Source organism: Cupressus sempervirens, chromosome 9 (assembly GCF_028749045.1).
Source record: "Cupressus sempervirens isolate cs-2001-9-10 chromosome 9, ASM2874904v1, whole genome shotgun sequence".
NCBI classification, from domain to species: domain Eukaryota; kingdom Viridiplantae; phylum Streptophyta; class Pinopsida; order Cupressales; family Cupressaceae; genus Cupressus; species Cupressus sempervirens.
The window spans coordinates 604,517,614-604,526,315 of NC_143126.1; the positions used below are offsets into that span (position 1 = coordinate 604,517,614).

Here is an 8,702-nt window from a genome sequence, read left to right on the forward strand (position 1 = left end):
ATCTATATGAGTGACCCAAATGATACTATTCCATTTGTGAAATATACGCTTCACATTTCTCTATAATAGTTTATGATGGTGAGATTTATACCCCCTGCTTCATTCATTTTAGTTATCATGATATTTTGGGCTTCAGAGACATGATTTTGAAGTTTAATGGTGTTTCTACTATAGGTTTGATTGACATTAATTTTTTTCATTTTAATTATTTGTCTCCGTGAATGCAATAATATGTGTAACATGTATGGTGCTATCCTTAGTCCTAGCTAAGTGTTTTGTAGTCCACTTCTCATTTGTCCCCACTACTAGAATGTTGAGTGATGACCAATTTCAAATCCTATTCAATCTCTATCTAGCCAATAGTGGGAGACATTATAAACGTAAGCTTGATATAGATAAAGGATAAACCATTCAAGGATACTGTGGCATTGTGGCGTATGTATATATTTTTGGGAAACTTGTGTAGGTATACCTATGTATCATGGTAATGTATGAAAGAGGATTTTTCTCCCTGATTGCATAAGTTTAGTGTGAAGTGTAGTGCAGAGAAACATGAACTTTAATGTGTTAGCTACTAAAAACAGTGAGGAAAAAGGTGATCGCAAGTCTTTCAGTTGTGTTGCAATTTATATTAATGGTTTATCTATTCTCTCTTATCCTTCTTCATCTGGGTAATGAGACCTTTGATAGCGAGCCTTCTTTGAGAATGAGCCTTTGGACATGGGTCTTCCGTGTAATCCATCGTAACTTGTGTTCATATATTTGAGAATAATATTTTCTATGATTTTTCCATTGACATGGTTTTACATGTAAATATAGTGTTTCAAGTGTTTGAGGTTTTTATGTTTTTCATGCTCATATATTTCAATAATTAGAAATTTAAATTAAGTATGGTGGAACTAATTAAAAGGTTTTTTAGTAATAAATTTGTGGACAAATAATTTACTCCCCCTCCCTCTCAATTGTCTTGTGTATTTAACAATTGCAAGTGTAGTATTTGATTGTGTTAGAATCATTGATGATCTTTATTTAGAGATGATTATCATTATGTCATGTATTACAATTAGTGGGATCAGTTGGCAATGATGTAGATTCATCATTTGATGGCAGATGATCTTTAATATTGCATCTATGTATGGAGGATCTCTTAGAAATTGTTGTTGCAAAAGGATCTTCACATTTGCAAGTTCACTAACAGGAAATAGTTATCTTCACTTTTTTTGGAGATGTTAAAATCTTGGAGCTATGGAGGACTCATGTAGTCTATGCTTGAAGTGTTATATATTTGTTATGTTATGCATGTGATCATTTATTATGAGTTAACTTGTTATTATGGCATATTGTAATCTTGATTACACATTTAAATTTTTGGTATAATACAAACACTCATAGGAGTATGATATATTTATTGGAGCATGTGATCTTCTTTTAGGAGGTGTTAGCTCATAGATTATTGAGATGGTTACTCTTGGTAAGATTTCAACAAGAACTCTAAGGAGCCTACACCTTCGTTGGACATGAGTTTAACATGGTCTTATGAGGAGAGTGTTCTTGATGAGTCATGATGATGTGTATATCTTGAAGGAGTGTCTTATTCCCCACTATTGGTCTATTCGAGTGGTATTATCCATTATTTCTTTAAAGTGCTTTATGATTTATGTTTATCTTACATAGATATATTGATCTTGAGTTATGGAGAAAAGCATGCTTCTCTCCTTGTGTATATGGTTGATATTATGATATAATTATGAGGATGTAGGAGATGGTGTAATGGGTTGATTTTCTAATATGGTAATGGTTACTTTGGGTTTGACCTTCCTAGTTTGAAAGAAGAATATATCCATCATTGCATTATCTCATATATGTTTTGTTTAATCTAATGAGATTGAACCTTTGGGTTTTGTTGAGGCTTTTTATCAAGTTTGAGAAGAAGATCTTACTTGTTACAACTTAAAATTTTGAGTTTTTGGAAGGAATACATTAGTGTGATATAATTTTTCAAGTTTTCTCTTTGATATAGATGACTACTTCTTGGAGGTTTATGGTCATATGTTTCACTATAATGGACTTGGGAGAGTTACGTTGACACGTTATTTGAGACTATGCAACAATTTGTTTTGCATATGTGGACCGTTGTGATTGTTCTATGTTACTACATGACTAAATTATTTTGCCACATCTTTGGTATAATATTTGAATGGAATACTTTACATGCAATGAATTATTTTAGTTTTGAAAATTGCCCATACAGTGGGAGTTTCCAAATGTATATGTTCTTCATTGACACATTTTCTATAGGAAGCTCATGATTGCATCTTATGGGTTGAATATGTTATCAATGTGAATTTTGCTGATGTTTTAGATACCTATGAGGTATGGATGACATACCTATGAGGTATGGATGACTAGATGCGTTGGTAGTTGTTGTGGTTGCTTCAACTAGTCATGTGGGTTTTTTAGTTGGATATTAGCAATCAATTGTGTTTGTTCTAAATATTTTCGAACATTTATATTAATCTTTTCTAGGAGAAACATTTTGAACTTCATAGTTGTGATCTAGTAACATCTATGAAGTTAGACATATTAATGCTATTGTAAAACTCATGAGAAAAGTAGAGTTGTGACAATAGTTTGTAGGCCTTTGTCAGCACTTGGATTTGATGCTTGTGAGCTTTGGATTGGTAATTTTTCTCCTAGGCTTGTTCCTTTTCTTCCATAGGTGGTATTTTGAAGGATAAGAAAAGTTCTTTCTTGATATGATGGACTCATTGCATGTTATTGCAGATATATTGTTGGGGTATGAGAATGTGTTGAAAATTCATGTGATTTCATGGATGACTATGATGATACATCTCATTGTTTGGCCCTTTATTGTTAAATCTTGTTTAAGTTTGTTAGGTGGTAAGGTGTTTGATGCATGGAGAATGTTGTTAATTGAGATGCTCCAACTCCAACCTTTTCTAACATCGTATCTATTTATTAATTATCTAGAATGTAATTTCATGCTCATCATATTTGTCATCTAATGTAACATGGCACAGTGAGCTATCTTCACTTTGGGAGGTAAACACAAAGGTAAGTAGGCATGCCACTTTGGGAGAGATATTCTGTCATGTGTCAGCATCTTAGGAACTTGTGTAAGTCATTATGGTATGATATATTCTTATGAGAGGTTGGACAAGTGTAACAAGGCATTTTGGGTCATAAAAAGTTGCAAGAAAATTAATGAATTATAGTCATTTATGATGTATCCTCTTATAACAGTAAGTGTTATCACATATAACATATAACATATTTTTATGACAATTACTATCATACCCATTGTTAGCAAAATATACGTGCTTGGATTTGGAGGTGTGTGAGAAGGGTTAGAAGATGATGTACAAATGTCATTTGTATTTTACAGGTGGTTGGAAAATGTGTGACAAGGATTTGCACAACCCCCTTTTTCAGCTTTCTAAAAGCTATTTCAAACATGTATTTCTCTATGCATTGTATGTCTTCCATATGGGTTATGAGAAAGGAGTGAGGAAATTGTTTTTTGCAGAGTTGTGCTATTGATTTCCTTTCAAAAGAGCAAAATGAAGACTCTATGTAAAGGCTATGAACTTACAAGTTTATTTTAATAATTTGTTGCAAACTAATGCATTGCATCAATGCTTCAGCGTATGGGGTTTTTTACAGTGGAAAAGGTCTTCCCACGTATATGGGTGCTTCTTCTCTTCTGTACATCTTTCTTTTTGTTATTGATTTTGCATATTCTTGAAATGAGAATTTTACTTACTATGCTGCCAAATATGTTTCGATATGCTAACTACATTGTATTCCCTCCAAGTTTTTAAGGGAAATTAACTGTGCAGGTTTAAAGGTTAATGACAGTTGTATATGTTTGTATTGAGATGCTGAAATCTGATTAAAAGAAAATGTCGGATACTGGAGATGCATACTAGTTCCAGTCTAAAAAACGAACTGTAATTTTCAGAAAAATGTTCTAAATAATTTTGTACCAGATTTTTGTTTTTGTTTCATGGGACCTCTGCTCCATCAAAATAGATCTCAAAATCGCCACCTAAAACTTTACCTTTGGTCAGATAATCACTTTATAGCCCTGTTCTTTAGTTTCCTTCATTTTTTAGTTTAAATAAACTGAACTATAACTTGTACTGTATCTTGAGTTTACTTCTAGAATGGCAGATTGACTGAAATGTGTATGTAGATGTCAACTCTGATTTATAAAAGCTATAAAATTAGATCTTTAAAACCCATAGAAACCATTGAAACTATTGAGTCATCCCCAATATTCCAATGATCAGACATGGAAGTCTTCAACAGTTAGCCTAAGTGGGGAATGTTCAAATTTATTGCAAAATACCACTAATGTAGTACCGCCATAAATGACTCAAATCGCACTTTAGTAATATTAATTTGTAAAGTACATTTTGGTACCAATGGAAGGGCTGACACAGGGATACTACAAGTAATCCATACAAAATGGAAAAGGTTGGCCTATACATTAATCAGGATTAGGTCTCTCTTTCCAATGATTTCCTTCTGGATGAGCAGCTTTCCTACAGAAGTTCCAACTCTTTTGCCTCCTCCCACAACTTATCGAGTGGGTACTTTGGGATTCCCTTGAAACAGTTCCGTGCCTTAACTCCTCCATATTACTGTTAAGTGGAACATTGACAATATCCACCAGTGTACAAAGGAATGAAGATTACCATTAAATACATCAAAACACATTCTGTGCCGCGATTACGAGTCTGACACCATACAATTTACTATGGTCCCGTTTGCTATGGTCCTGTTTGCATCTCTCAGAACAATTCATCTTCCAACAATTTTTGAAATCAATTTCTTGCAAGTGTGGTTGTCACCAATAATACTCTGGGAACAACCTCAATTCAATCACCGACTTCTCACTATTCTAGCAAGAGTTAATTCTTCTCAGAAGAGTTTATTCTTATCCTAATCATCATCTTGTCCTCATCAACATTCATGATCATTTCGTATCAAAAAAAAAATTGAAATGTAAGAGGCTTTAGCCTCGAGAATGTTAACTGTTCTTCTCCCTCCCCATTATTCAATATCAAATCTGGTATCTTGACTATATTGTGCCGCTTCATCTCCTTGGACAAGTTTTACATCTTTGCATTGATTTCTTGTGTCCGTGGGTACAATCCATCTCCTACATGAAATGCGTGAACCGTTTTACTGCCATCTAACCAACTACAACCAGGGTTTTTTTTTATTCCTCTATTTTTCATCAATTTCCTAACCTTTTGTGCCTCACCCCACCTTCCTACTTCTGCATAAATGTTTGACAGAAGAATATAAGGTCCAGAATTCTTTGCACCTAACACTAGAAGGAGTTTTATCACGTACTCTCCTAACCCTATATTGTTATTTGACCTACAAGCGCCAAGCAAACAGGTCCACGCAACCACATCAGGTTTTAGGGGCATTTTGATAATAAAGTTGAGGGCTTCTTCCACGTAGCCAGCACGGCCAAGAAGATCGATCATGCACACGTAATGATCCATTATAGGAATGATGCAATAACAACTACTCATGTAATTGAAGTGTTTACAGCCTTGATTCACTAGACCTGCATGGCTGCATGCAAATAAAACACAAACTAAAGTCACTTGGTCTGGGTTCCTTCCATAGTGCTTCATTTGTTCAAAAAGGTTGAGGGCATCCTTTTTATAGCCATGCATTGCATATGCTGCTATTATTATGTTCCAAGAAGACGTATCTGGCTGCTGTAAGTTATCAAACAACTGGCGTGCCTTTTTTACATTCCCACACTTAGCGTACATATCCACGAGGGCATTTGCAACAATAACATCTGAAACATGCCCACTTTCCGTTATTCTTTGATGAATCTCTATACCCTGTTCAAAATCTCCTATTTTAGCACAGACCGGGAGGATACTAGCAAAGGTGGCAGAATTTGGATTTATACCTTCCCATAGCATATGCTTAAAAACCTCCAAGGCTTTGTGAATAGGCCCATTTTGGGCATATCCAGAAATGATAGCAGTCCATGAGATCACATTTGGCAGAGGCATTTCTTTGGAAACCCTAAAATCCTTATCAAGATTGCCATTTTGTGCATACTCTGTTGTCACTGCAATCCCTGAAACCCCATTTGCAGTAAGCATTTTGTCAAACAACTGTTGTGCCTTTTGCATACATCCACATTTAGCATACATGTCTATCAGAGCGTTCACAACAACAACATGCAAGAAAAATGCAGTTCGAATTATTTTTTGATGAATCTCCATACCCCTTTCCAAATCTCGCGTTTCAGCACATGCTGGAAGGACGCTGACAAATGTTGCCGAATCTGCCTTTACACCTGCCATTTGCATTTCCATAAAAGCACCCACAGCTTTCCCAACATGTGTGCTTTGTGAGTATCCTACAATCATCGCATTCCAGGAGACTACATTTCGTTCCTTCATTTTGTCAAACAATCGACGCGCCTTCTGTATACCTCCACATTTTGCGTACATGTCTACCAAGGCAGTCACAACTACAATATCTGACAAAAACCCAGTTTTGATTATACTTGTGTGTAGTTCCCCACCCTGTTTCAAAGCTCCCATTTTGGCACAAGCTGGAAGGATGCTGACGAAAGTAGCAGAATTCGGATACACGCCTGCTAATTTCATTTGCTTTAAAATCTCCAAACCCTTATCAACAAGTCCATTTTGTGCATACCCAGCAATGATTGCAGTCCACGAAACCCTGTCCCGCTCAGGCATTGCTTCGAAAAGACTTAGAGCCTCGTCAAGAACACCATTTTGTGCATATCCAGTAACCATTGCAGTCCACAAAACCACATCTGACGTAGGCACTCTATCAAACAGTTCGCGCGCTTTCTCTACCATTCCGCACTTAGCATAAATGTGTATCAGGGCACTCGCTACAACACCGTTAAATTGAAATCCACATCTAATAATTTTTCCATGAATCTGCAAACCATGATCTAGAGACGAGGCGTTGACGCAAACAGGGAGAATTGTGGAGAAGCTGAATTCATCGGGTTGTACGGCTGTTCGTTGCATCTGGTGAAACAATGTCAAAGCCTGTACAAGAAAGCCATGCTTTCTGTAAGCTGCAATTATCATATTCCATGAGAAAATGTCTGGTTGAGTTACATGGTCGAACACTTTGCGAGCATCTACCAAACTTCCGCACTTGTCATACATGTTAATAAGCTTATTTTGTGAAATTGTGTAGGGGTTAAATGCCAATTCCCTGCCATTGACGTGAGAATGGATTTGTTTGCCCTTTGAAGTAGCTTCGACAGTAATGCTGGCGTTCAATGAATAGAAGATTAGAGCAACCTTGCGTTGGAGACACAGAATTCGCAATCCTTCTTTCATTCGATCATCTTAACAGAATTTGTTTCAGCCCACGACTATTATACCTTCTGAATATAATTTTTCCTTCCCCACTTCATTGGTAATTACTTCATTAGAACTAGTATTGTACAATTATTGGAGAATTAGTACATTGCCCTTGGTCTACAATTAATTGGACGCCTTCTTATAAATTGCATCATTGACAAAATTTCAAAAAATCGAAAATACAATGATTTTTTTTAAATTTTCATCATTTGATCTTTATGATCAATATTTTGTGATCGATTTGAGAAATTTTTGATGTGTTTTCGTGAATCTGAAAAAGAATCATGTTTGACTATTTTTTGTCTTTGGTGCATTTTGTTTGGAGATTAGCCAGTGCCCAATTAATAAAGGATTTGGGGATTAAAGTAATGGACTACCAAAGAAATTGTGTTTGACAAAGGGTAAATAGATTATGTTTGGGATGATAGTTTGAACTCATAAGTTTTAACTTTTTTAATAATAATTTTTGTATAGGATATTTATCTTTATTATATAGAAGTTAGAATAGCAATGGTGCGTAGTTAAGTCACATAGATATAAAGACAATTCAAGAAATAAAATTAGAAATTCAAAGTTCCAAGCACTGCTTAGGAACTTAGGGTGAACAATGTTAGCTATAAGTGCTCTTCCCCTACACTCCCAAGTAGAACATTTCATATCTATATCTATATTTTCTTCATATCTATATCCCAACTAGGAATCTTAGGCCCATTTCCACTCTTACATTGGAAGGAGAATGGTCCATTTGACTCAAGATGTGTGGACACAATTGATTATGTGGTATTTTGCTAAGAGTTGAAAATGCTTATGTAATTATGAAAAGAAATACAAAAGGTAAGGTAAAGTAAGGTAAAATAAAAGTTGTTATGTATACAACATAGCAAAATCATATATGCAAACTTAGAAGTATATGTGGAGAATATGGATAGAGAGGAATCTACTACCGAATTCTAGGCAAAAATTTGAAGGACATTAGTGAGCAACAACCTTGACCTAGACTATTTCAATTAGGGAAGCCTAGCCCAACAATTTTGGATCTACAAAGTGAAGTTATGCAGGTTTTTTGGTATGTGATATGAACCTAGATCTACGTGTATGTAGCTTACCACTTGCACATAGATAGAGAAATATTTTTGGTTGATAGAATTTTTCCTTATCAAATCCCACCCTATGAATTAACCTTCAAATTGAAATAAATTGAAATGGAACATAAAGCATTTTTTTAATGTAGTTGAAGCTAGATTTGAAAATTAAATGTTCATACCTTCAAATACCTTCTTT

General features: G+C 35.1%; 1 pseudogene across 1 annotated transcript; it reads right to left on the bottom strand.

Annotated features, from left to right (window-relative positions):
- Positions 1–4,395: 4,395 nt before the first annotated feature.
- Positions 4,396–7,460, bottom strand: LOC149540129 (pentatricopeptide repeat-containing protein At2g13600 pseudogene; annotated as a pseudogene). Its single transcript, XR_016356360.1, has one exon. The product of XR_016356360.1 is annotated as a pentatricopeptide repeat-containing protein At2g13600 pseudogene (transcript).
- Between the last annotated feature and the right edge of the window lie 1,242 nt (positions 7,461–8,702).